Here is a 25,852-nt window from a genome sequence, read left to right on the forward strand (position 1 = left end):
AGTCCTTTATCTCAGGAATGGAGAATCTGTGGCTCTCCAGAAATAGTTAGACTACAACTCTTATCATCCCTGATCACTGGCCATGCTGGCTGGGTGTGGTAGGAGGTGGAGTCCAACAACCTAAGGAGGGCCACAGGTTTCCCCATCCCTCCTTTAGTGGAATATGCTGGAGCAGGGATGAGAAACTTTTTTGGGACCAAGGACTATATGCCCTCCTGAGCAACCTTCTGGGGTTGGGGTGGGAACCTGCTGGTGGTGGCTGGGGCCAGAGACCAAAAGTGGGTGGAGTAACAAATGTAAATTTTACTTTTATACAGCAGGCTGTTGCACACGCCTCCCTACCCTCCATCTGGGCAAGCAAGAACCATGAGCAGAATTCAAGGACACATTCCAAGCCAAGTAGAAACCCTTGGGGTGTTTGAAGCAGGGCTGATGAGGGGTGTGGCCTGGAAGAGAGGGAATGTGGCTGAGGAGGAGGGAGTCCCATGGGCAGAGCTTGGAAAAGTTACTTTTTTGAACTACAACTCCCATCAGCCCAATCCAGTGGCCATGCTAGCTGGGGCTGATGGGAGCTATAGTTTAAAAAAGTAACTTTTCCAAGCTCTGCCCATGGGACAGATAGAGAAGGCTGTATTTGGCCCCTGGACCTGAGATTCCCTACACTTTGGACCTTCTTCATACAAAAAAGGGCCTATGACCCTCCTGGGAAACATGAAGTAGAAGGGTCAGGATTGGACCTTGAGATTGACAGACAAATGGTCAAGGAATACCTAATCACTTTGAATGGGCCCGATAAACTGCATCCTAGAGTATTGAAGGAACTGGCTCAAGAACTTTCAGAACCGCTCTGTATTATCTTTGCGAAATCATGGAGGACCGGTGAAGTGCTGGACGACTGAAGGAGAGCTAATGTTGTCCCTATCTTCAAAAAGGGCAAGAAGGAGGAACCAGGGAACTACAGACCAGTCAGCCTAACATCAATCCCTGGAAAAATTCTGGAGCAGATTATAAAGCAGTCAATCTGTAAGCACCTTGAAAACAATGCAGCGATTAATAGGAGCCAACATGGATTTATGAAGAACAAATCCTGCCAAACTAATGTTATTAGCTCTGTCATAAGAGCCTCTAATTCTTTCCACTCCTTGAGGAGATATTTGGGACCCCTTCCGCTTGTCCATTAATTTGACTTCATAATCAACAGGCCCTACTCTCCTTGGTATCTCATAGGGGCCTTGCCAGTGAGCAAACAGCTTGCCTGCTCCCACTGACAGTAGCAGCTGAACGCTTTGCCCGGATTGGAATTCCTGGGGTTTAACCTTCTGATTATACTAGTGACTTTGCCTTTTTTGGGCTTGTTGAAGATTCTCCTTAGCCATTTGTCCAATATAAGTGTTGTCTTAAGTCTAGGATGCATTGCAAGCTAGTCTTCCCTAATAGGGGTTCCCTTTCCCATTCCTCTTTTACCAGTTCCAGGATACCCCTTGGGTGTTGCCCAAAGACAAGTTCAAAGAGAGAAATCCTGTTGAACTCTGTGACACTTCCCACACAGCAAACAGTAGGATTGTGCCACTGTCTGGGATACGCCTGTAAAAATTTGTGCATCATGGACTTGATGGTTTTATTAAAATGCTCAACCAGTCCATTGGTCTGGGGTAGTACACTGAGGTTTTTAATGGCTGTATCTTTAAAGTTTTCCATACTTGAGTCAATATGGACCCTACAAAATTAGCCCCTGGTCTGGTAAATATTTTCCTAGGAAAACCCAGCCAGGAAAATATGGTCAGTAACTCCTCTGCCAAGGCCTTGGAGATAGTAGACCATAGTGGCACTGCCTCTGGTTACCGTGTGGCATACCCAACCATCACCAGTATATGTGTATGTCCTTTGGCTGATTTCTCAAGGGGACCCGCAAATAGAGGGTCTATAATGGGCATAGATTGGGTGGGACCTCTGGCATTCAGGGCAGGAGACACAGCAACAATGTACTTGCTCCAGGACGCCAGGCCAATAAAACCTCCGCTGGAGATGATCTAAGGTTTTTTCAGCTGATAAGTATCTGGAGGCTGGTATATTGAGGGCTAGCCAAGACCTCCAGGTGGAGTGCTTGAGGCACCACCATTTGCTTTGGGTGTTCCCTGTCCTTCTCTGACTCCTCCATTCTGTATAATAGTCCTTGATCAATCACAAAGTAGGGCCCTTGGAGCCTACCCTGACCTTAAAGGTCAACCTCTGTAGCATTCATGAGGGCAGGCCCTAGTGGGGGTTCCTCCTGTTGCAATACTACTAGCTTATTTCTATTAATTGTGACCAGGGGACAGGGGGAGCCTGATACCATGTCATCCTCTAGTACAACCTCAGGTGGTTGGCCCTGTACTAACTGAGTGAACCAGGGCCAATCTCTTCCAATCAATATACCATATGGTAGTTTAGGTATAACCCCAACAACCAGGCATTTCTCTCTTCCTCCCACCTGGATATGAGCCACCTTTGTTGGATAGGGCTTCACAACTCCATGGATGCACTTGACTAAGCATTTCCCCAATAGGTTTCCTTTGAGGGACCTGTATCTATGAGGGCCTTCACCAACCTCCCATCCAACTGGGCTGTAACCAGCCACCATCTCTTTGGGCCCTGGCTTACTTGGCCTCAGCCCAGGAACATTCCATCAAAGGACACTCTCAGTGAATGCGACCTTCCTTCACACACTGAAATAATACTAGAGAGTGCGGGGTTGGATCCTTTCTTTTCCCAGCATCCATCCTTAGGAAAGGATGAAATGGGGGGGGGGTTCCCAGGCTGCTGGCCTCCAACCCAAGTTGCCTCTTGCACCACTAGCAGGTTGATGTCTCTGGAATCTCTCTCATATTGGAGATGGCATCTTGCCCTGTAAGTCCCCTTCTTGCCTGGATTTTGAATCCCCTAACCCATGCTGTGCTTTTGCCATTTGATACTCAGGCTCTTATGCAGCCATGAAAGTCTCCATCGGTTGTATTGCCATCTCCAGATCAGTGGGCTTCTGGCAACAAACTCAATTTTTTGCTGCAGCCAGAAGGATGGTGATAAATTGTTCCAGGATGACCAGCTCAACCACTTGCTGTGCTGTACACACTGCAGGTTTCAAACACTGGAAACCATTGGCTTTTACCTGTTGTCCCAGAGTCTGGGGATGTGTGGCAGACATCCACTTTACCTCCTTGAGGTGCTGTCTGTATGTTTTTTTTCCACACTCAGAACCAGATTACAGTAAGTGCCTTTTTATAGTCCAAAGCTTCCTGAGATGTTAAAATGTCCATGGCTGGTTAAACAGGCCTGGTCATGCCTGGGGTAAGAATCAAGGCCAACTGTCCTTCAGGCTACCCGGCCACCATGGCCACCCTTTCAAGCGCATTCATATAGACCTCTGGGTCATCCTCAGGTTATCTTCTTGATTTGAACAGGAGGATGTCCCCAAGTTGCAACAGCCCCTCTCATATTAGCTGTCATGACTTGAAGAGTCTTGAGCAGTTAGCACAGGAGGGTCTCCTGAAAGCTTTGCTCCACAAACCTAATCTGCTGGTCTGCGATTTGGCATACCTGTCATTGTTGGTTGTCAGCAAGCCATGCCAGAAGCTTGTCTTAGGGGAGGGGGCTAGACCCACTGCTCGCATTCTCCACCACTGTGATCCCCTCCTAGGGCCTTGATCCATGGGTGTCCTGACCCAGACCTGAGTCACAGTGACCACTACAATCAGCTGGAGTTGAGTATGTTTGAGTTTATTGAAGCTTCAGCCCTTGCTACAGACTCTCACTCTCTTCTCCCAGGCATTCCGGGTGAAGCTCACCCAGAGTCACAACAAGTCCTTTTCAAGGCCTTATGTCTGTAGTTGCCCTTTTCCAGGTTCCCCGCGAGTGGCAGCTGCTGTAGAGGCCCTGAGTTCCAGCTGTCTCCAGGGTCCTTGGCAGGATGGATTTAGGCACTGCAGCCATTCTAAATCCAGTGGCTTTCTAGTAGACCCCTTCTCAGGGGCTTGGGGCTTGGGCAGGGATAGGTCCACAGGTCATTTGCAGAATCCTCTATGGTTACCCCCCAGTGGGTCAGTCCTGCAGTATCCTGCCCCAGAGGGTTTGGCTGCTCAGGGCAGCCTCATTTCCAACCTTCCTGTATCTCCCAGTTGTCAGAAGAAGAAGCTTCAAAAGACCCTACTGATAGCAGCTCCTCGTGTCTCAGCTCCTTCTTCACAAAAACAACAACAAAAAAACCCCTTTCCCCTGATTGTTCATTTATGGTCAACAGCTCCAGGAGACCTTCATTAGCCTAAGGTGTTCTCAGCTATTCCTTGCCCAATGCATCTCCTGGCTTGTCTGATGGAGAGGCTGCCCTAATCCCTACAAAAGTGGATTGTTGTCTTCTTAAAGGGGCCATGCTGATAAGAGCCCTTTAGCCTGAGAAGCTCCTCTGTGGATGTTCACAGGTGGTAGCCAGTAGGTGCTCACCATAGCTGGCATTTCCTTGAAATGGTACAGCAACTTGCAGAACTGGGTGGGGTTTTTTGTTACTTGTCTTGTTTGTTTTCTGAAGCATGCTGCAGGGCATTCTTAGATTTATATCTGTGCTTTCATGTTGTCGATGCACTTGCAAAGTACTTCTCCCAAGTATTATGCTATATCTATGTCCACACCAAAAGGTTGTGGGTTCCTACCTGGATGTTAATCTGCCCTGCCCCTCCCTTGCTGTTATTGCTATTGTTGTTATTGTTATTGTTAAAAGCAATATGGCCACTCAGCAATAAAATACAATGAAAATAAATTGTAGGGGGCTTACAAAATAAATAGCAGTAATTGCTTGGTTAAAAATCAGCATAGTACAACTTCCAGTGCAGAAGTTGAGGATCCAACCCTCCTGCCAGGATTTCATTAGCTTTAACTTGCATATAGAAGAGATAAGTATCTACTGATGACGCATGGGAAGCTTGTCACTTTATGATTGCAAATGATCTGGGGTGGCTGGAGGTGGAAGAAAAAACAAAGAGAAGGAAAAATAAATAATTTTCATAGTTTTCCAGATGTCACAAGGTCTGGCAATTATATATATTCATAGACTTGCCACATGAGGAACTTAATATATGGATAGTCAATGTGGTGCCCTCTAAATGTTGTGGACTCCATTTCCCATCAGCCCCAGCCAGCACAACCAATGATCAGAGATGATGGGAATTATCATCCAAAAACCTGGAGGGCACAATGTATGTTCCCCTGGCTTAATATATGCATAAAGTGAAGAGGGCAGAGACCAGATGGAATGGGAATAAAATGGCTATTCTCAGGTTATTTAAATTAGCCTTGAAAATAAGCCCCCAAAACTTACTAGCCTGCAAAAAATAAATTGCTAAGTGCTGGCAGAGGAAGGACAGAGAGCTGCATTTCTATGCTGTGTACAGAGGAATGAAACATTCCAATCTTTTCCACCAGCCTGCTCATTCACCTGCATGGAATTCATGGTTGCCAATGGCTACAAGGCTAGTCCTTTCAATATAAGGCTGATTAAAATTACATTGATTACTAGTGTACAAAGCCTTGAACAGCTTAGGAGTACTTGAAATAATTTCTTCCCCACTGCCAAACAAAGTAGGTTTTGAAATTTGTGGAGTCCTTTCTTGTCATATTCTCATTGAGTATGGTCTGGGGGGGGCACTACATGTAGCAGGGCCTTCTCAGTGGTGACACCCTTTATGCAACTCCCTCCCAGTAAGAGATCCAGCTTTATATTCACTGTATATTCATTAATTCAATAGCTGGAGACCTTCTTATTTTTGCAGGGCTTCGTTTGATTATGGGAGTGACCCTATTTATTCAGCTACTTTGCTGATTGCCATAAGCTGTATTTTTATACTAAATTGCATTTTAACTTTAATGCTGTATTTTATAATGTTATTAGCTGCTCTGGGCTCTGTATGAGGAAGGATACAAGAAAAAAAGAGAGTAATGTTCTCTCTAGTGAGTTCTACCTGGTTCCATCACCAACATCCCTTTGGTGACAGCTAAAAATTCATCTTTTCCCCAGGCTTTTGATGCACTGTGAACTGGAGATTGGTATATATTGCAGTGGAGTGGAGAAATAAATAGTATAGTAAGAATCTGGTAGTTAAAAGAATAAAGAAACTTAAGGCTTATTTCTACTGGGAAATAAAATCATTCTGACTACATGCATACATGTGGCTATTGTAGAGCCATGAGTGCAAACAAAGGAATCAGCTAGGGAAGAACTTTCTGTCTATCACCCCCCACTGGTTCAGTTTACTTATTACAAAAGTGTTGGTGCTTTACTTCCACCACTGTGATGAAGTTGCATGCTGTTAGTTGTGCTGCTGAAGCTCTCTGCTGCTGTCATTGGGGGGAGGGTTGCTTTCTGGGTGAGTGTTTTCTGTGCAAATTGTTTTTGTTTTAATGGGTGGTATCCAATGCACTTATTCTGCTGTTGTAAGGACTTGGGCTGTGCAACAGGTCCTCCCTCTCCTCTCCCCATGTGGTCCCTAAAGCTTTTCTGGGGTTTCCCACAGATTGGGGAAGGGCAAGGGTCATGCATGAGGAGAAGAATGGGGGAGTTCTGTTGTGCAAACAGCAATACTTGCAGTAATGGAATGAATGCATTGGACATTGCCCAGTGCATTTTTACTTAGGCTTATCCTCTTAAATATGTTGTAAGACACTTGGATACCTTTTTGTGTAACCAGCAACTAATCAGTTCAATAGATTATGATGACAGAACAGTGCATAAAGATGGTGTTTCAGAACTGCTTGGTGATAGCAAAGAGAAGACCACCCCTCCCTTTTTCTTTTCTCTGTTTATGAGAAAATAGAGACACATGCATCCTTTTTTAGAGAGAAATTAAATTGGAGATGTTAGAAAGCTTCAACATGAAAAGAGGCCAGACATCCAATGTCAGTCCTATGGCACCTGAATGATTCACTTGACTCCGTCTCTGCTTGTGTGTTTTGAAAAACGTTGTTTCTGCTTGAACTCAGAAGATGTCCGGTTCTGTATAGATTGGAGTACAGGTTACTGTCCCTCCTATTTTTTAAAGGAGGATGTAAAAGCATTGCCAAAGGAGATAAAACCTCACATCTGATCTCTGCTTCAGTGAGCTGAATGTGAAACTGGTTCCCTCGCTGCTTTTGCTTTGCCCTGGAGTTAAATTGAGTGCTCTCACTGCAAGTTAAGGGAGACTCCCTCATTCAAAATGTGTGCAAAGAGGACTGTGCTCTGTGTGATGATGATGAACAGCTTGTCAGATTTGTGCTGCAGAAGATGGTACAGTTTTTTAGGGATGGAGGAGAAAATTGATTTTGTTTGCATTTTATTGAGAAACTACCCAATTCACAGTTCTCTGACAAATACATAAACTGAACTACAGCCATCCTTCAAAATTTGCACTTCTCCAAAATCTGTGATGCAGGTCTCCAGCCAAACACTATGTATAAAAATGCATATATTAGAGGGAAAGTGTGAATACAAATGCACATAGTAGTGAAAATGGCATACAAAAATGTGTTAGATGAAATTGCTTGCAAAATGTGTTTATTAGGAGAAATTTGTACTAACATTTTCATAACTTTTTTTAAAAAAATGCAAATTGCTGCAGAAATATGGAGAACTAAATCTAAGATTGGAAAAAGATAAACTGAGAGAACTGAAATGGCCAGATTTTGTCATCCCTACTCCCTCTCCAGGGAATGTAGCCTCTTCTGTGCTTTTTAAAATGATATTAACTGATTTCTATGCTGGGGAAAATGTAACTGCTGTAGCCTTTTAAATTTTGAATTACATTATATATTTTGTATTTGGTCTGTGCTTAAAATTTCTGAACACAGCAAATTAATTAACTGCTACTATTCCCCCCCCCCATTTTAAAATTGTACTGTGTTTTGATGTGTGCTTATATGATTTAATTCCGGTGTGGGGAAGCTTTGACCTTCAAGATATTGCAGAACTACAACTCCCACCATCCCTGGCCATTGGCCATGCTTGCTAGGGCTGCTGGGAATTGTAGTTCAAGCGTGTCTGGAGGGCCAAAGTTCCCCACACCTGTTTTGATTGATTTTCTTTTCTTTTTTATGGTGCAATTTTGTTCCTTTTTCCTGAGCCTGGTACAATGGCTATTCAAGCTGGAAACAATAAAAGTTCAGAGGAGGGCTAGGAAGGTTCCAAAGCTACATCTTTGTCTCTGCAATAAATACTTTGCATTGCCACTGGTCTCTTTCATTTGTTAAAAAACCCTCTAAATGGCTTGCTGTAAAAATACTAATTAAATGGTACGACACCTTTGCAGCAATCCATTAATATGATCAACAGCTGGCTATGTTAAAATATAGCAGGCCAAGGATTTTTCAACCAGATTTCACCTAATGCACATTAGGGGTGTTCACACATTATATTCAATGAGTGTACAATCTGTACACTTGTACAGTTATTCACAGGTAACATTCAATGCATGTACAATCTGTGTATACATTTGTTGAGCTGAACAAATCAATATGGACACCCTTTCACAAAAATACTTGTACATGTGCAGAGACAGGCTATATCTATTTCAGTGCCTTTGAGGTAATCGACCATGTACATATCATGTTGTATTGGGGGTGCTGCTGGATACTTAAAAGGCCTGTGACACAAATATGCATATGCTAATTTGCATGTATTAGCTGCAAATTCTGCCAACTTTCAGAGAGACCCCCTAAAAAGAAACCTCCTGTGACTTTTGCTGTCAGAGCAAGAGCAATGTGCACCAACATAATTTTTTGTACCCAGAACGCTGACTGTTATTAATATCTAATGTTAGTCATATTCAGAGTAGACCCATTGAAATTAGTTGGCTGGTTAGAACCATTAATTTCAATGGGTCTTCTCTGAGTAAAACAGAGATGGTTACAGCCCTGTAGGTGGATTGAGTCCTCTGCCCCAACCACAGTCTACTGGCACATATTAAAACTAGCACTAGCCTTGTCCAACATGAGTTGCCCCCCCTCCGTCCCTCCCCCCCCTGTCTGTCTGTCTCTGTGTGTGTGTGTGTGAGAGAGAGAGAGAGGGGAGAGAGATTCTTCCCATACTGTGGCATTTGCCTATGGGCATATTAAGATGCTGGGTGGTTGCCTTTAACTGGAACTGTGCTTTTCTTTAAGTTTTAAAAATCAGGGGTAGAAAGGTCCTGATGCAAAAGACCTGTGGTTCAGACTGCATGAGCCACCTCCTGTGCTGGAACCAGGGCCGGCACCAGCCATGTCAGAGCCCTTGGGCACCAGCTTGACCCGGGCCCCGGTGTGTGCACACACACACACACACACATCCACCTACCTGTCTCTCGCAGGGAGGGAGCTTCTTCCACTTGCCTGTTTGCTGGCTCCATCTCTCCTGTCTTTTGCAGATGTGTGGGCTGCTATGTGCGCATATTGCTGCCATCAACCAAGATAGCGCCAGAGGCTTCAGCCCCTTAGGGAAACCTTGGCCGCCATCTTGGTTAATGGCAGTCCTGAGTGTGCAGTCTGTGCAGCCAGAAAAGACAGGAGAGACGGGCAGGTGGAGCCAGTGAACGGGCAGGCAGAAGAAGCTACCTGCCTGCGATCGCGGAAAAGGAGCGCTACTCCTCAGGGGCCTCTGTGGCTCCAGGCGCCCTCAGCCAGGGCCTGACCTGGCCTCCCTTTGGGACCAGCCCTGGCTGGAACCTAGAAGCTATGATGTCCTCAGTCAGTCTTTGACCTCTGTGTGACCTTGGGATAGCTCTTTGATTTCTCTCCTTTTTGTCCTTTACATTAGTTCCCATAAAAGCAGCCTTTTTGGATCAGACAAAGAGCCAAACTTCATGGTGCATGGTTGTTTGGAGCTCCCAATGTACAGGAATTGGGATTTTTAAAAAAGTAGCTGAAGATGCTCCAAGTTGTATTAGGGCTACAATATAGGGGACGAAAGTCTACCCCTTTCCTTATTGATACAGTGAGGGAGGGGTGTGACGTCCTTCCCCAGCACCACCTGTGAAGCTCTCACTTGTGGCTACCAGCAGACAGGAACGTCAGGTTTTCTTCTTACCCTTTACAGCTCTAGCACAGATTTCAACAAATCCCCCTGCTAGGCCTTACTACCCCACACTCTGCATCTCTTATAGCCTTTAGACTGTGCCTCAGCCTCTGCCAGGCTATCTCGATACCTTGTGTCTATGGGTATAGGTAATTCACAACCCCCCCCCTTCAGCCTCTTGTCTCTGAAGCATACAGCCCTGGGTTTCTCTGTGGGACTGGATACACTTTCCTCCGATCCGCCGCTGCCACCACTCAATACAACTGTTCAGCCTTGGTTACTTGCTATCCCCCCTGGTATGTGTTTCCCAGCTGAAGGAATCAGGCTTATGTTTAACCAAGTAATATATTTATTAAGAATTAGAAATAACAAGATTACTTAAGGAATGTTTCACAAGCGTATGGTTTCATCTATATTCTGTTAGGTACTTGACTTCTTACTAATTGCCTCAGAACTCCGACTCACTCTCAACAACAACAAACCTCAAATCTCCAACCTCTCTCTCAACCTCTCAAACACCACCCAGGTTCAACTGTCATTCTTCCATTTATACTCCCAGCCATTCAAACGCCCAGCCAATCATCCAGCATTCTACTGCTCATGTACTCCCCCCTCCTCTTTCACTCCACTTACCATATGTCTTCTATATAAACAGCACTTACAATATTTACAATATAAGCAGAAACATCACAAGGGGTCTGTAGCTCACTGGTCGAGCAGCTTGGCATGCAGAAGGTCCCAGTTTCAATTCCCAGCATCTTACGTTTGGGCTGTGAGAAGACACTGCCAGTCAGCGTAGACAATACTGAGTTGAATGGACTAACCATCTGACTCTGTATAAGGCAGCTGCCTATGGTTCTGATACAGATCCTCTTCCCAAGTTGCTATTAGCAATAGAGAGGAAAGCATCCAGGCCTAACATTTTACAAAGGAAAATGCAAAGCAAGCTATGAGCATATGGGGGGCAACATACTTGGAAGGGCTGCAGCTCAGTGGTAGAATCCCTGCTTTCCATCCATAAGAACCTAAGAAGAGTCAGTTAGATCAGGCCAGTGGCCCAGCTAGTCCAGCATCCTGTTCTTATGGTAGTTGACCAGATGCCTATGGAAAGCCTGTAAGCAAGAACTGAGTGCATATGGCCCCAGGTTCAGTCACTGGCATCTCCAGGTAGGGCTGTGAAAGACCCTTGCCTGAAACCCTGGATAACTGCTGCTAGTCACTGTAGGCAGAACTTGGCTTGAGGGCCTTACTCTGTATAAGGCATGAGTGAGGGACCTGTGGCACACCAGCTGTTGTTGGTCAACAGCTCTTATGATCCCTGATGGGACTTGGAGTCCAACAACATCTGGGGGGACCATAAGCTCCTTATTCCCGGTCTAAGCCAACTTCCTATGAGCGTGTGTGTACATTCACCTGCATTGTGTGCATTGGGGCATAAACCACTGCACTTTTCTTGACACTCAGATATTGTTCCAGGAGATAAGGCAACTGTTTTATTGATAATTTTAATGTCTTTTGTAAATAATTCAGAAGTTTTTACAATCAAGCAGTATATACATTTTAATAAATCAGACTTCTAGTGATCCAGTGGAAGGGTCAATAGGGTGGGGGGTTTGTGGCCTGGGGAGAGGGGCTATGGCTGTGGAGGGTGTTTGGCTGTGGAGAGTTGCTGTGGACAGACAGAGAGGCCTGGAGGTAATGAAGACTGGTGGCTCCTATGTCAGTGGAGCAGTGAACTCACTCCGGGTTCTAGTTCAGAATATGAAGGAGCTGTGCAAGGTGCTGAACCTAGCTTGGGATTAGTCTTCAGCATCTTGGATAGCTCCTTGAAAGTTCAGACTAAAACCTGGAGCAGATTCACTGCCCCACTGACATTGGAGCCACTAGGCTCTACTGCCTGGAGGGTGTTGAAGGACCATAGCTAGAACCCCTGCTTTGCATGCAGAAGGTTCCTCATTCAATCCCCAGTATCTGCAGGTAGTCTTGGAAGAGACTTCAGCCTGAAACCCTGAAGACCTGTTAGCAGTCAGGATAGACAATACTGATCTAGATGGACCAATGCTCTGATTCTGTATAAGGCAGCTTCCTTCATTCCCTAGATTCTCCATCCTTGCCTTAAATGCATTTTTTTCTATGTGCCCCCCCCCATCTAGGATTTTAAATAGCCACAGTACAGTTTGGCCTGTTATCTCTAGCACCCTGACCGTTCCTGCTGTAAAAACAACAACAGGAAATAAAAGGGAGACGGAAAAGATGCCATTTCATAAAATGACTGTCAAGAGGAGCAGAACTGTGTAGAACCATGGGATCCAGCATAAATTGCTCTCCAAAAATGCCTCAGTTTTTTTAGCAGCATTAAAAGTTGCCAGCAGTGTTGTAATACTGTTGTAACACTCCCTTATCCCCATTTCAGTCAAGGCTGAAATGGTATCTCTAGGCATAGCAAGGTCTCCCTGGGACTCATTAACATGACATGGCTGCAATAGTAGCTGACTGTAGTGTCAGCCATCAGGAAGGAAGAAGTCATCTGTGTGCAACTAATGGCAATATACATGTAGCAATGGACCTTGAAACAAAAATTGTAGGGTTTTTTTGGGGGGGGTAAGGGAATGCAAATGAGTCGCACATAGAAGAAGCCAATTTGGGTGCCAAGAGGTGGTTTCTTTAAAATGCCATTCAAGCATCCCTTAGGGAGAGTTATCATATCAAAGAGCTGCTAAAGAGATGGAGGTTGATCACATTTTCTAATAACCTTTAATATCATTACATGATCGAGCATTTCAAGGCAATTACACTGCTAATCCCTGGAATAAATGGATTAGGAAACTGTCTGCATGGAGGATTTCTCTGTTGCCGGCAATGCAATTGAGAACTAGTCAAGTAACATGCTGTAAGGTTCAAATTTAAGCTCCCTCCCCTTCCCCAAAGGGCGAGCTAGCGCACACCTCAGCCCTGATTAGGAATGCAAGCTTAGTACTTGAATTTACCTGTTAGTGGTCCAGCCAGATACCAAACATAAAGCAACACACAAACTACTGTTTGATCAAGAGGGATCTCTGAACTGCGCAGACAGGAGTCTGTCAGGGCAGAGAGCATCGTTTATTACTTAAAGCATCCTTTATATAGTTTTTTCATAAGCAAACAAGATACAATATTATTAAAAATCATAAGATGGGAATACAGTATTACAGAGATAAGTAAGCGCATTTGTTCATTATTGTTACATTTCTTTTGATTCTAAAAAGTGAGAGTTTGATAAAGAATTAATACACTTGTCAGTCTAAAGAAAACTTGTTTTGAGATAAGAGCTATGAAAAGGCGAGGAAAAGGAGCAGATTGACACCAAAAGAGATAAAAATGTTACTAATGTATCTGTGAACTTTACTCACTCAGCAGTATGATGTAAATCTTGTGGATACAATTGTAATAAGATATTTTGAGAAAACGTCTTGTTTTGTGCTGAATTAGCTACAATGTTACAGGATGTGTATAGTGATTTAAAGACAGAGAGAAATAATAACATCTAGAAGGGATACATTTTATCTCATTTTTACAGAGATGTTATAGTCTGAGAGGCGCCTTTGGGTTTTTCTTCTCATGAGAAGAAAAACGAAACTTAGAGTTGTATGTCCCTCCCACCCCCTCTAGGTTCCAGAATTCATTGCAACACTGGTTCTGACAATAATGTAGGTTTCTTGACAACTCTTGACAACTCTTGGGGTCTAGGGAAAATTATTCCTAACAATTCCCCTAATTGCAGCTAATTCAAACAAGGCTTGTTTGAATTACAGCTGCATTATTGTTTTAACCATTTGAAGTCACTCAGAGACGTGAAAGATCGGCTTTGAAGGAGAAATTCACTAGGGAAAGGGGGTCTTCTCAGGCACTGAGTTCTGAGAGTTGAAAAGAGGGAGAATAAACTGGGTAGGCATTGTATACAGCAGCATAAGAAAATAAAACCGGAAATTCCCAGAAAAATGTAAAGAAAAAGCTGGTGCCAGCTTGGCCATTGATTGAACCATTCCGTTAGACTTGGGAAAGAAGAAAAGGTTTTAATGCCTTCCACATTGTTGTAAACTGTGTTGAGATGATTTAAATGTTGCAAAAAATCAGCCTTCGAGTCAGTTATGGAGGTGCAACATTCACTGCCAATCAAAGAACAAATTCCCCCCCGAGCTGGCTAATAAATAATCAATTCCTAACCTATTTTGTAAAGTTATGGTTCGAATTTGTCCCTGCTCATTAGTCAAATCTCGTAATGAGGCTGTGGTGTCATTTAGGAAATCCTCAAAGTCTTGAGACAGCTTAATTAAATCTTGATAGTTTGGGCCTGCCCCATAATGTGGAAAAAATCCTCGCAAAACTGCCTCCCCTGTGTCTTTTCGATTCCGGTGTCTGGCTGTAGGAAGAGAAGGAGTGGTTCTAATCCCTGCCATAACTCTTCCTAAAGTGCAAGTCCATCTTACTAGGGATGGCAGTTTCCGCTGAGCCCTATGGCCGCATAACCACCATAACCCCCGGGGAGTGGGCTTGGTATATAATGAAAGAAGAAAAGAGGATAATTCAGGGCTCTGAGCATCTTGGGGGATGAGGGCACCCCAAGCCTGTACCCATGTATCATTGTTTGTGGTTGCTGCATTAAGTAAATGAGTTCTGTTGAAAAAACCCCATGAGCCGCCCTTTCTCCGATTAAGAATGAATTTACAGGAGAGGCCCATGTTGGCGCGCGGGCTGCTGCTTACACACAACTCCCCCTGGAGTGGCCCACTGGTATCCAAAGGGCCATCCAGCTCTTTGGCCTGCTGCCAGTTCTTAAAACTTAAAATCTCTTTTAAAGGGAGGGGTGCACCTATGAGGGGCACCCCTGCAGCTCTGTGGGGAAGGGTATGGGCGCATACATAACAGGATTCGTTCTTTGGGGCTGAGGCTTCCAAGAGAGAGAGAGAAATATTTGCCTTCCAGCTGTCCCCTTGAAGTGTGAGAGGTGGGGGTGTGAGAGGCCTTAAAGAGGGCTTAGATGTTAATTCGGATGTGCTCGGGGGAGCAAACCGCCTGAGCTGGTTCTTTTGTAAGGCAGTATAGCAATTATATTCCCCTAATCCAATGCAAAACTTAGGTGCTACAGTTCCCAAATTGCGATAAGTAAAGACAGAATATTCCTTAAGAACGGATCTGGGGTCCAGTGATGTGGGGCATGCTGAATCTCTGGTTAGACCTGGGGCTGGTGTACAATATACAGCCAAGTAAACAGCCCATGCTATTTCCATCCTTACACACTGAGAAACCAGAAAGCCATTGAGGCTGTGTTGGAAAACCACAGCTGCTTTCTGACACCTAGTCTTCCATCCTGCAATATCTACAGTGAAGGGTTGATTGTGAGTTAAAAGCACATGGTATAAGTAAGGGTCAGGGCACTCACCCAGTACCTTCGGATTTGGCAGCCCATTCCGGATCCCAGCGAGAGGAGGTTTGTAGTTCTCCCTCGTGCATATTTTTATTCCATCAGGACAACACAAAGGAAAAACAAGGCTGACTTGCACAAGCATACAAAGAATACAATAGAGAACCCCACAGTCCTGAGGCCTAAAATAGTTCATGATATTTCAGCTGTGCGGAAAGGAACAGTCTGCGGTGCCCACAAATCAGTCACAGGGTCTCTTTTTAAGCGTAAAGCTGGCACAGTTCTGTCCTCTGAGTCCAAAAGTCTATGTTCGTCTTGGGGTGGTGCATCCAGTACTTCCGTGGGACTGAAATCTACAACTGCAGGCTTGACGTGTGCGTGATGGATCCAAGACTTTCTCCCTTCCAAAAAGACTGCGGTCTGGGTAGTTAATAAAACCTGGTGAGGACCAGTGAATCTCGGCAGGAGTGGACTGCGACGGACAAACTTTTTCACCCAAACGAAGTCTCCTGGCTGAAAAGGGTGTACTTGCTCTTTGAGTGGAACCGTCTGCATGTACCGGGCCATGCACCACAAGGCTCGTAATCTGTTATGTAAAGAAAGAAACTGAGAACATGTCACATGCTCCCCCCCATCAGGGACACATCGGGCTTTGGGAGGCCCCCACCTTTGGAGGGCGGATGACCGTACAGCAACTCATAGGAAGAGAGACCCAAGGCCTGTGTGGGTCTGGTGCGCATGTGGAAAAGTACGAGAGGGAGTGCCTGAGGCCACTTTAATCTAGTCTCCTGACAATATTTTGCTAAAAATGCCTTCAATTCCCTGTTCTGTCTCTCAGTTTTCCCAGTGGATTGTGGTCTATAAGCGGTGTGAAAGAGGTGGGAGATACCCAAGCCCTCCTCTACGTGTTTTAATACTTGTCCAGTAAAGTGTGTGCCCTGGTCAGAGTCTATGGTTTCTGGGACCCCAAACCTCGGAATGATTTCCTTCAGTAATAACTTTGCTACAGTGAGTGCTGTTGCATTTGTAGTGGGGTAAGCTTCCACCCAGGATGTTAGGGTGCATACAATAACAAGTAAATGTTTTTTACCCATTGCCGGTGGTAAATCAACAAAGTCTATCTGCAAATGTTGGAAGGGCGCAGCGGCTGCTGGCTGCCCCCCTTGTAGTGCTCTTTTTGGCAAAGCAGGTCCATTAGCCTGGCAGAGGCTACAGGCTTTTACAGTTGATGTACATACAGATTGAATGCCAGGGGCATACCAAAACCTGGTTATTGTGTCTACCAAAGCATGAGTTCCATAGTGCCCTCCTTTGTTGTGGTGCCAAGCAACTGCTGCTAAATACATGGAGCGGGGTAGACAGGCTCTTCCATCAGGCATAACCCACAAATTATTCCTGTAGCTGGCCCCCAGCGCTTCCCAAGTTTGAATCTCCTTTGGGGGTACAGACGTTAAAGTAGTGGGTTGAAAGTCATCAGTAATCAATGCCAGTGTGGGGAAAGAGAGAGGGAGCCTTGCTGCTCTCTTGGCTGTGATGTCTGCTAGGGCATTTCCCATTGCTATAGGATTGCGATCTTTGGTGTGCGCCTTGCAATGAACGACAGATATTTCCGCTGGTTTTTGAACTGCTTCCAGCAATTTCTGCACTAAAGACAGGTGTTGGATAGGCTTCCCTCCCGCAGTTAAAAACCCTCGATATTTCCACAGGTGGATGTGGCAATGAATTACCCCAAAAGCATATCGGCTGTCTGTATAAATAGAAACAGTCTTACCCTCTGCTATTTGGCAAGCTCTAGTCAATGCATATAGTTCAGCGGCTTGCGCACCCCACCGGCCAGGGAGGGCGGCTGCTTCCACGGGTTCCCATTGATTAACGACAGCGTATCCTGTATACCGCGTTCCCTCAAGGTAGAAAGAACTCCCATCCGTGAAGAGGATCAGATCTGGATTGAACAATGGCTTGTCAGACAAATTTTGTCTTACTTGGAGGGTGGAGTTAACCACTTCCACGCAATCGTGATTGTCCAAGGGTGCAGGGAGATCAGGCATCAGGGTAGCTGGGTTTAACGGACCGCATCTCTCAAAGGCCAAGTTTGGATCCTCTAGCAATTCTGCTTCAAGTTGTTGTTGTCCTTGAGCTGAAAAAACCTGGGTAGTACCTCTGCGGAGTAGAGCTGATAAGGCATGAGAAGTCCATATAATATTATTGTACCCCAGAGTTAAACTTTTGCTCTTTCGCACTAACAGCGCTGCCGCCATTAGAGCGTGTGTGCAGGAGGGGGTGCCCTTTGCCACAATGTCTATTTGTTGTGAATAAAATGCCACCGGAAAATGGCTAGGACCACATTTCTGGGTCAAAACTCCACTGGCTACCCCCTCTCTCTCGTGCAGAAACAAATGAAAGGGCTTACCGTAATTAGGCGGCCTGAGAGACATCGAGATTGCCACACTGTCCTTTAGTTGCTGGAACGCTGATATCGACTCGGGGCCCCACACAAGGGGGTCTGCAGCCTTTTTAGCCGTGAGAGCATGAAGAGGTTTACAGAGTTCCCCACAGGAAGGGAGCCACTGTCTACAGAATCCAATGATGCCTAAAAATCCCCTCATATGTAACTTGTCCCTTGGGTCCTCCTCCGTGCCTGAGGACTGGAAAGTGGCAAATGTAACGCCAATCTTCAAAAAGGGATCCAGAGGGGATCCCGGAAATTACAGGGCAGTTAGCTTAACTTCTGTCCCTGGAAAACTGGTAGAAAGTATGATTAAAGCTAGATTAACTAAGCACATAGAAGAACAAACCTTGCTGAAGCTGAGCCAGCATGGCTTCTGCAAGGGAAAGTCCTGTCTCAGTAACCTATTAGAATTCTTTGAGAGTGTCAACAAGCATATAGATAGAGGTGATCCAGTGGACATAGTGTACTTAGACTTTCAAAAAGCGTTTGACAAGCTACCTCACCAAAGACTTCTGAGGAAGCTTAGCAGTCATGGAATAAGAGGAGAGGTCCTCTTGTGGATAAGTAATTGGTTAAGAAGCAGAAAGCAGAGAGTAGGAATAAATGGACAGTTCTCCCAATGGAGGGCTGTAGAAAGTGGAGTCTCTCAAGGATCGGTATTGGGACCTGTACTTTTCAACTTGTTCATTAATGACCTAGAATTAGGAGTGAGCAGTGAAGTGGCCAAGTTTGCTGATGACACTAAATTGTTCAGGGTTGTTAAAACAAAAAGGGATTGCGAAGAGCTCCAAAAAGACCTCTCCAAACTGAGTGAATGTGCGGAAAAATGGCAAGTGCAATTCAATATAAACAAGTGTAAAATTATGCATATTGGAGCAAAAAATCTGAATTTCACATATACACTCATGGGGTCTGAACTGGCGGTGACCGACCAGGAGAGAGACCTCGGGGTTGTAGCGGACAGCACGATGAAAATGTCGACCCAGTGTGCGGCAGCTGTGAAAAAGGCAAATTCCATGCTAGCGATAATTAGGAAAGGTATTGAAAATAAAACAGCCGATATCATAATGCCGTTGTATAAATCTATGGTGCGGCCGCATTTGGAATACTGTGTACAGTTCTGGTCGCCTCATCTCAAAAAGGATATTATAGAGTTGGAAAAGGTCCAGAAGAGGGCAACCAGAATGATCAAGGGGATGGAGCGACTCCCTTACGAGGAAAGGTTGCAGCATTTGGGGCTTTTTAGTTTAGAGAAAAGGCAGGTCAGAGCAGACATGATAGAAGTGTATAAAATTATGCATGGCATTGAGAAAGTGGATAGAGAAAAGTTCTTCTCCCTCTCTCATAATACTAGAACTCGTGGACATTCAAAGAAGCTGAATGTTGGAAGATTCAGGACAGACAAAAGGAAGTACTTCTTTACTCAGCGCATAGTTAAACTATGGAATTTGCTCCCACAAGATGCAGTAATGGCCACCAGCTTGGACGGCTTTAAAAGAAGATTAGACAAATTCATGGAGGACAGGGCTATCAATGGCTACTAGCTGTGATGGCTGTGCTCTGCCACCCTAGTCAGAGGCAGCATGCTTCTGAAAACCAGTTGCTGGAAGCCTCAGGAGGGGAGAGTGTTCTTGCACTTGGGTCCTGCTTGCGGGCTTCCCCCAGGCACCTGGTTGGCCACTGTGAGAACAGGATGCTGGACTAGATGGGCCACTGGCCTGATCCAGCAGGCTCTTCTTATGTTCTTATGTTCTTATGTTCTTTCTGGGTCCATCTGTCTGCCATCTGGTGTCAATATGAATCCCAAGTACTTTACTTTCTGGGAGACCCATTGTAATTTCTTTGGGTCTACCTTGTGTCCTCTGGAATGGAGGTAGCTTAGGAGTGCCTTACCATCTTCCCACAATCCGCCATCAGTCACATTGGTCAGCAAGACATCGTCTACATAAAGAATAATAATAGAGCCTCCAGGAGAGCTGAAGTCTGTCAGATCGTCTCTCAAACATTGGCTAAATATTTGAGGTGAATTTCTGAACCCCTGAGGAATTCGATCCCAAACCATACTGCAATGGTTCCATTCAAAGCCGAACAAATATTTAGATTCTGGGTGCAAAGGGATGCTAAAAAAAGTGTTTTTTAAGTCTATTACTGTGAACCATTGAGCATCCCAAGGAATTTGGCTGATGATTGTGGCCACATCTGGTACTGCAGTGTGGAGGGGCACAACATATTTATTTACAGCTCTCAAATCCTGACAAAATCTCCATTTAACAGGATCTCCTGGTTTCTTTGGGGGTTTCTTGATAGGCAAAATGGGAGAGTTACATGGGGTGCGTTGGGGGTGTATGATTCCTTCTCTGATAAACCCCTCAATAATGGGACGGATTCCTTCACGTGCTTCTAAAGACAAAGGGTACTGCGGGATGCAAGGAGGGGGAAGGTTTTGCTTTACCTGGATTTTGATTGGCTGTACTGACTTCAAAAGTCCCACGTCAGTGTCCTTTGTTCCCCATAACGAAGCAGGCAGTCCCGTCAGGTCTTCATGTAAAGTAATGCTTCCTAACGTGTGTGCATCATCCCTTACCCCTAATACGCTGAGCAACAATCCCACCCCTCCAGGAGTGCAGGTTAAAGTAGCCTCAAGCTTACAAAGCATGTCTCGCCCCATGAGAGACATGGAACAATCTCTGGAAAACAAGAAAACATGGTTAAACATTCGTCCTTTGTGCTCAACTAGTAGAGGTTTTGTGACAGTTAGAGCCTGTGGAACTCCCCCCATTCCCATTGCAAGCTTTGAGTCTTCTGAAAGCCATGCGTTTGGCGCCTTATTCAAAAGAGAGTAAGTTGCACCTGTGTCAACCAAAAAGGAAAACTCAAGTCCTTCTACACACATTGAAATAACGGGCTCAGCCATCGCAGGGGGAAGGAGAAGGAATGCGCCCGCCAAGGACAGAAGCGCAAGCATTCCTAGCTCCTTCCAGGAATGAGCTGTCTGATTATCAGGTCCAGTTAGTCATTGTTGAGTCTGTCGCTGGGGCGGCATCCCAATCTGGTTCCATGCGGCTGGGATCTGCTGCTGAAGCGGTGGCGCGCTTGGAGACATCTGGGGAGGTGACAGAGCACTGGTATCTGCAAAAGTAAAAGGATTACCATACCCATCCAGAACACCGGTCCCTTCTGCCAGTGGGCAGTCTCTCCAGAAATGAGATGGATCCCCACACCGGTAGCATTCCTGGTTGCTCCTGGTGCCCCCCATGACTGTCCTCGTCCCCGACCTCTGGAACCTCTACCTCTCCCTCCCCGGGGGTACCTGATTCCCAAGGAGCCACAGAAAGTGGATGCAAGCATTTGATACTGTTCCTTCTTCTCGCGCTTCCGAGATCTTTCCTTCTCATTTTCCCAAACGACATCAGCTACTTCCAGAATGGCAGCGACCGTTTCAGCACCCCATCTGGGTCGAAAGTGTTGGAAGTAATCCCGTATGGATGGAATTGCTTGATGCACAAATGAAGCAATCAACGTGGGTTGATCCTCCTTCTTTTCTGGGTTCAAATTGGTATAATTGCGCGCACCTTCTAGCAACCGAGTCCAAAATTTACGTGGAGCCTCGGTGGATTCCTGCCTAATGGCCAGGAACTTAGTCTGATTGGGTGGTTTTTGGGCCATTTGTTATAGATGGGTTAGAAGCTGGTCCCGGTCAGCTATGAGCTGTGTGCATCTGTCAGCGGTCCATTCATTACCTGTCCATGAAGCGGCTGCTTCTGCTCTCCTTTCCCAGGATCGCCTGGCTGTTGAATCCTCAGTAGCCCAGGCAGTTTCAAACGCCCAAAGGTGGCTTCGTTCCTCTCCAGTCAACATTCGGTCTAAGAGGTAATTAACATCTCCATAAGTGGGATTATGGCTATTGAACAATCTCCTCAGCAAGTTCTGGATCTTAGTAGGGGATTCTTCGAAGGATCCTTCCAGCTTACTCCATTCCATAAGGTCCCATTCGAGCCACGCCTTGTATTCTGGGAGCGCTGTGTGTTTCATGGCCCCACTGGCATCTATGTATGGCTGCTGGTTAATCACCAAGGGAAGCATCATTTCGGCTGGCGGTGGTGGAGATGCTGGCGTTGCCTGTTGCGCCTCCTGGCTTGCAGAGGATTGGAGAGATGAGCCTGCTTGACAGGTAAAGACTTGCAGAGGTGTTTGGGGTGTTTGGAAAAGAGAAAAGCGCGGGGTATCAGGGGAGGATGGAGGAAAAGAGGATTGGGGGCAGTGGGGACAAGGGTTGAGGCTTAGGGGACATGCAGCAGGTGCAGGTGCAGGTGCTGAATGTGGTGTAAAACAAATGGATGCAGGTAACAATCGACGTTGTGATGTAGAGCTCACACATTCAGTACTGTTTTGTTGTCTTGGTTTAGTGAGAAGCTGGTGTAGGATCGGATGTTGTGATTGTGCGTCCAAAGTGTAGCTATGTGGTGTGCTTGTGCTGAATGTGCTTGTGTGTGTGTGTTGTGACTGACCCTCTACTTCCATATTCCACCCTGGCCCCTGCGTGGTAGAATCACAGTCTACCTTGGGTTCCCCTTTAGACGATGCACCATCGACTCTTAAGCTTGAGTCGAACGTTAACCCCGAAGAGGTTCCACCATCCAGAGGGCTAGGATGTGGCGAGGTAAACGTAATTGCTGTGTGACCAATAGGGTGCCGTCTGTGGGGTTCATCAGCAAAATAGCCAGGAGGATGGCTGTCAGTCATGTTCCTACCAATCATCATTCGAGCTGCAAGCCAGTTCTGTGCCCCCACTTCCCATAGGGACTAGAAAGCCAGCTGCGCTGGACTATCCTTGTCTAGCCTCCTCCTTACCTCATTTAGGCAGGCTGGTTCAAAGGATCCAGTCCGAGGCCACACCTCCTTTGCTGAGGGTGCCTCAACTGCAGTTATTTTCGGCCATTCTCTCACACATAACTTTACCATGGTTTTTTTACGCATATCCACCTGGACTGGAAGGCGTCCTTCATCCCAGTACCTACACATTAAGCTTAAAGGTGTTATAGCATTAACAGGACAGACAGCACATATTTTACTATTCCCTTGCCCCATGATATCTGGCGGACACTCCAATTACTTCAATTTATGTTTTACTCCAGCTGTTCCGCTATCCAGACTTTCAAAACACTGTTTAGAGAGAAAGGCTCTCTGGGCGCCTGTGGGTATCTTGCAAAACCTGGAGCGGAATTCAGTGGAGTTCCTTCGTGGTCGCCAATTGTAAGGTTCAAATTTAAGCTCCCTCCCCTTCCCCAAAGGGCGAGCTAGCGCACACCTCAGCCCTGATTAGGAACGCAAGCTTAGTACTTGAATTTACCTGTTAGTGGTCCAGCCAGATACCAAACATAAAGCAACACACAAAATACTGCTTGATCAAGAGGGATCTCTGAACTGTGCAGACAGGAGTCTGTCAGGGCAGAGAGCATCGTTTATTACTTAAAGCATCCTTTATATAGTTTTTTCATAAGCAAACAAGATACAATATTATTAAAAATCATAAGATGGGAATACAGTATTACAGAGATAAGTAAGCGCATTTGTTCATTATTGTTACATTTCTTTTGATTCTAAAAAGCGAGAGTTTGATAAAGAATTAATATACTTGTCAGTCTAAAGAAAACTTGTTTTGAGATAAGAGCTATGAAAAGGCGAGGAAAAGGAGCAGATTGACACCAAAAGAGATAAAAATGTTACTAATGTATCTGTGAACTTTACTCACTCAGCAGTATGATGTAAATCTTGTGGATACAATTGTAATAAGATATTTTGAGAAAACGTCTTGTTTTGTGCTGAATTAGCTACAATGTTACAGGATGTGTATAGTGATTTAAAGACAGAGAGAAATAATAACATCTAGAAGGGATACATTTTATCTCGTTTTTACAGAGATGTTATAGTCTGAGAGGCGCCTTTGGGTTTTTCTTCTCATGAGAAGAAAAACGAAACTTAGAGTTGTATGTCCCTCCCACCCCCTCTAGGTTCCAGAATTCATTGCAACACTGGTTCTGACAATAATGTAGGTTTCTTGACAACTCTTGACAACTCTTGGGGTCTAGGGAAAATTATTCCTAACAATGCTCACTTCTTATGTGTGTTATTAACACTGGCTAAAGCAATCTTACCCAGCCTGGTGCCCTTTTGGACTAAAACTTCCAGCAGCCATAGCCAATGTGTTGGCTGGAGATACTGGGAGATGTAGTCCAAAACATCTGGAGAGCATCAGGTTGTGGAGTATGAGCTCCCAGAGCCATGCTTAATTAGAAAGGCCTAGCCTGTTATGATCTAGTCAAAATAGTGATGCTTATGGATTTTGTTTGAATTGCTGACCTCATTCATGCTTCCCAGACTAATACTGGGATCAGAATAAGGTTTTTTTGTTTTTGTTTTCATACTTCTTTGAATGTTGTGATACCATTCTTGGCTCAAAAAAATGCAGGCAAATGCTATCGGAACATGTATACATTTTGTTAAAATGCATTCAGAAATGTGTACTTTCAATTAAAATGAATATTTTAGGTTAAGATGAATACAAAAATGTAAATTTTCATGTGTTTTTTAAAAGTTTGCAGAATGATGCAGAAACAGGATGGAATGTACTTATGAATTAATGCGTGTGAAACTGACACAGACCAGAAACCTGATGATCCATTCATCCCTATGTCATAGTGAAAATAATGACACAGGAGCCAGTCATATCTGGAGGTAATTTATCATGCCATCCTTTTATGATTGTACCTTGTTTAAACCTGACACAGCACAAAGAAGGAATAGCTACAATGGCTAGCTTCTAGTGCAACTGTGTACCCTGGTTTGGAGAGATGGATAGTCTTTACAGGATTGATCTCTATGGAGTGCAGCTGTTGGGAGTAAAGCACCAACGCTTTAACAAATGATCTGAACCAGCGGGGGGTGTGTGCGTGCATTAGACAGAAAGGCAGCCTTTTCTTCCCTCACTGATTCCTTCTTTAGTAAACTACTTGTTGATATGTAGATTGCTGTTCTTAGGCCTTGCTGCCTTCCCTCCTTCCTTCCTCTAGTTAGATAGGTGTGAGTACTAGCCTCATGACTCTATAATGGCCATATGTGTGCCTGTACTCAGAATGGCTTTATTTTCCAATAGTAATAAAACTTAAGTTTCTTTATTCCTTCAACCACCAGTCTTACCAGACTACTTAATTCTGCACTCAATTGCTACATATACAAACCTTCAATAACAGCAACATTCAAGAGCAAGACAGAATATCTGGTATCCAAACTCTGAATCTATTTGAGCAATCCATCATAGGAGATTCAGCAGAATTTATAAGAAATGGCAAGACTAAACTTTGCACTGGATCCTCTGTTTCCCAGATTGTGTGCCAGGTGCACATTACAATTCTGTGAAAGGAGGTGGTGAAATGTGCCTTGAAAAATTAAGCCACCCTATTGGATACATCCACCATTCTTTGTTGGCCAGAGCAGGGAGGCATTGAGGATTAATTGAGGACTTCCTCTAGTGTTTGTGTGTCCCTGTGCCCTTCCCCATCTCATTCAGTGTGAGGTGGCTACCTTTTTTCCATCAACAAGCTTATGGAGCTGAACGAGGAAGCAGGAAAAGTGACTCCTTTTCCCACTTCCTCTTTCAGTTCTATGTGCTTTTCAAAGGCTCCTATCAGCACCTGAGGATCTGAACAGAAAGTGGAGTGACCAAGAGGGTTGAAGAGAGAGGTTATCTTGAAGACTTGGGTGGGAGGAGATAGATGGGGAATGGAGAGACCAGGAATGGAGGTAGGGGGAGAAAGGGTGGTATAACAGCATTCAAGATGGGGGGTGGGAGAGACAGAGAGAGAGAAAGGAAGGGAGAAAATGGCAATCAAGTGCCAGAGGTGGAAGGCATGTGCACACACACACAAGTCAGATCCAATAAAAGAGGTCATCTTGAAAA

Source organism: Rhineura floridana, chromosome 17 (assembly GCF_030035675.1).
Source record: "Rhineura floridana isolate rRhiFlo1 chromosome 17, rRhiFlo1.hap2, whole genome shotgun sequence".
In the NCBI taxonomy this organism is placed as follows: domain Eukaryota; kingdom Metazoa; phylum Chordata; class Lepidosauria; order Squamata; family Rhineuridae; genus Rhineura; species Rhineura floridana.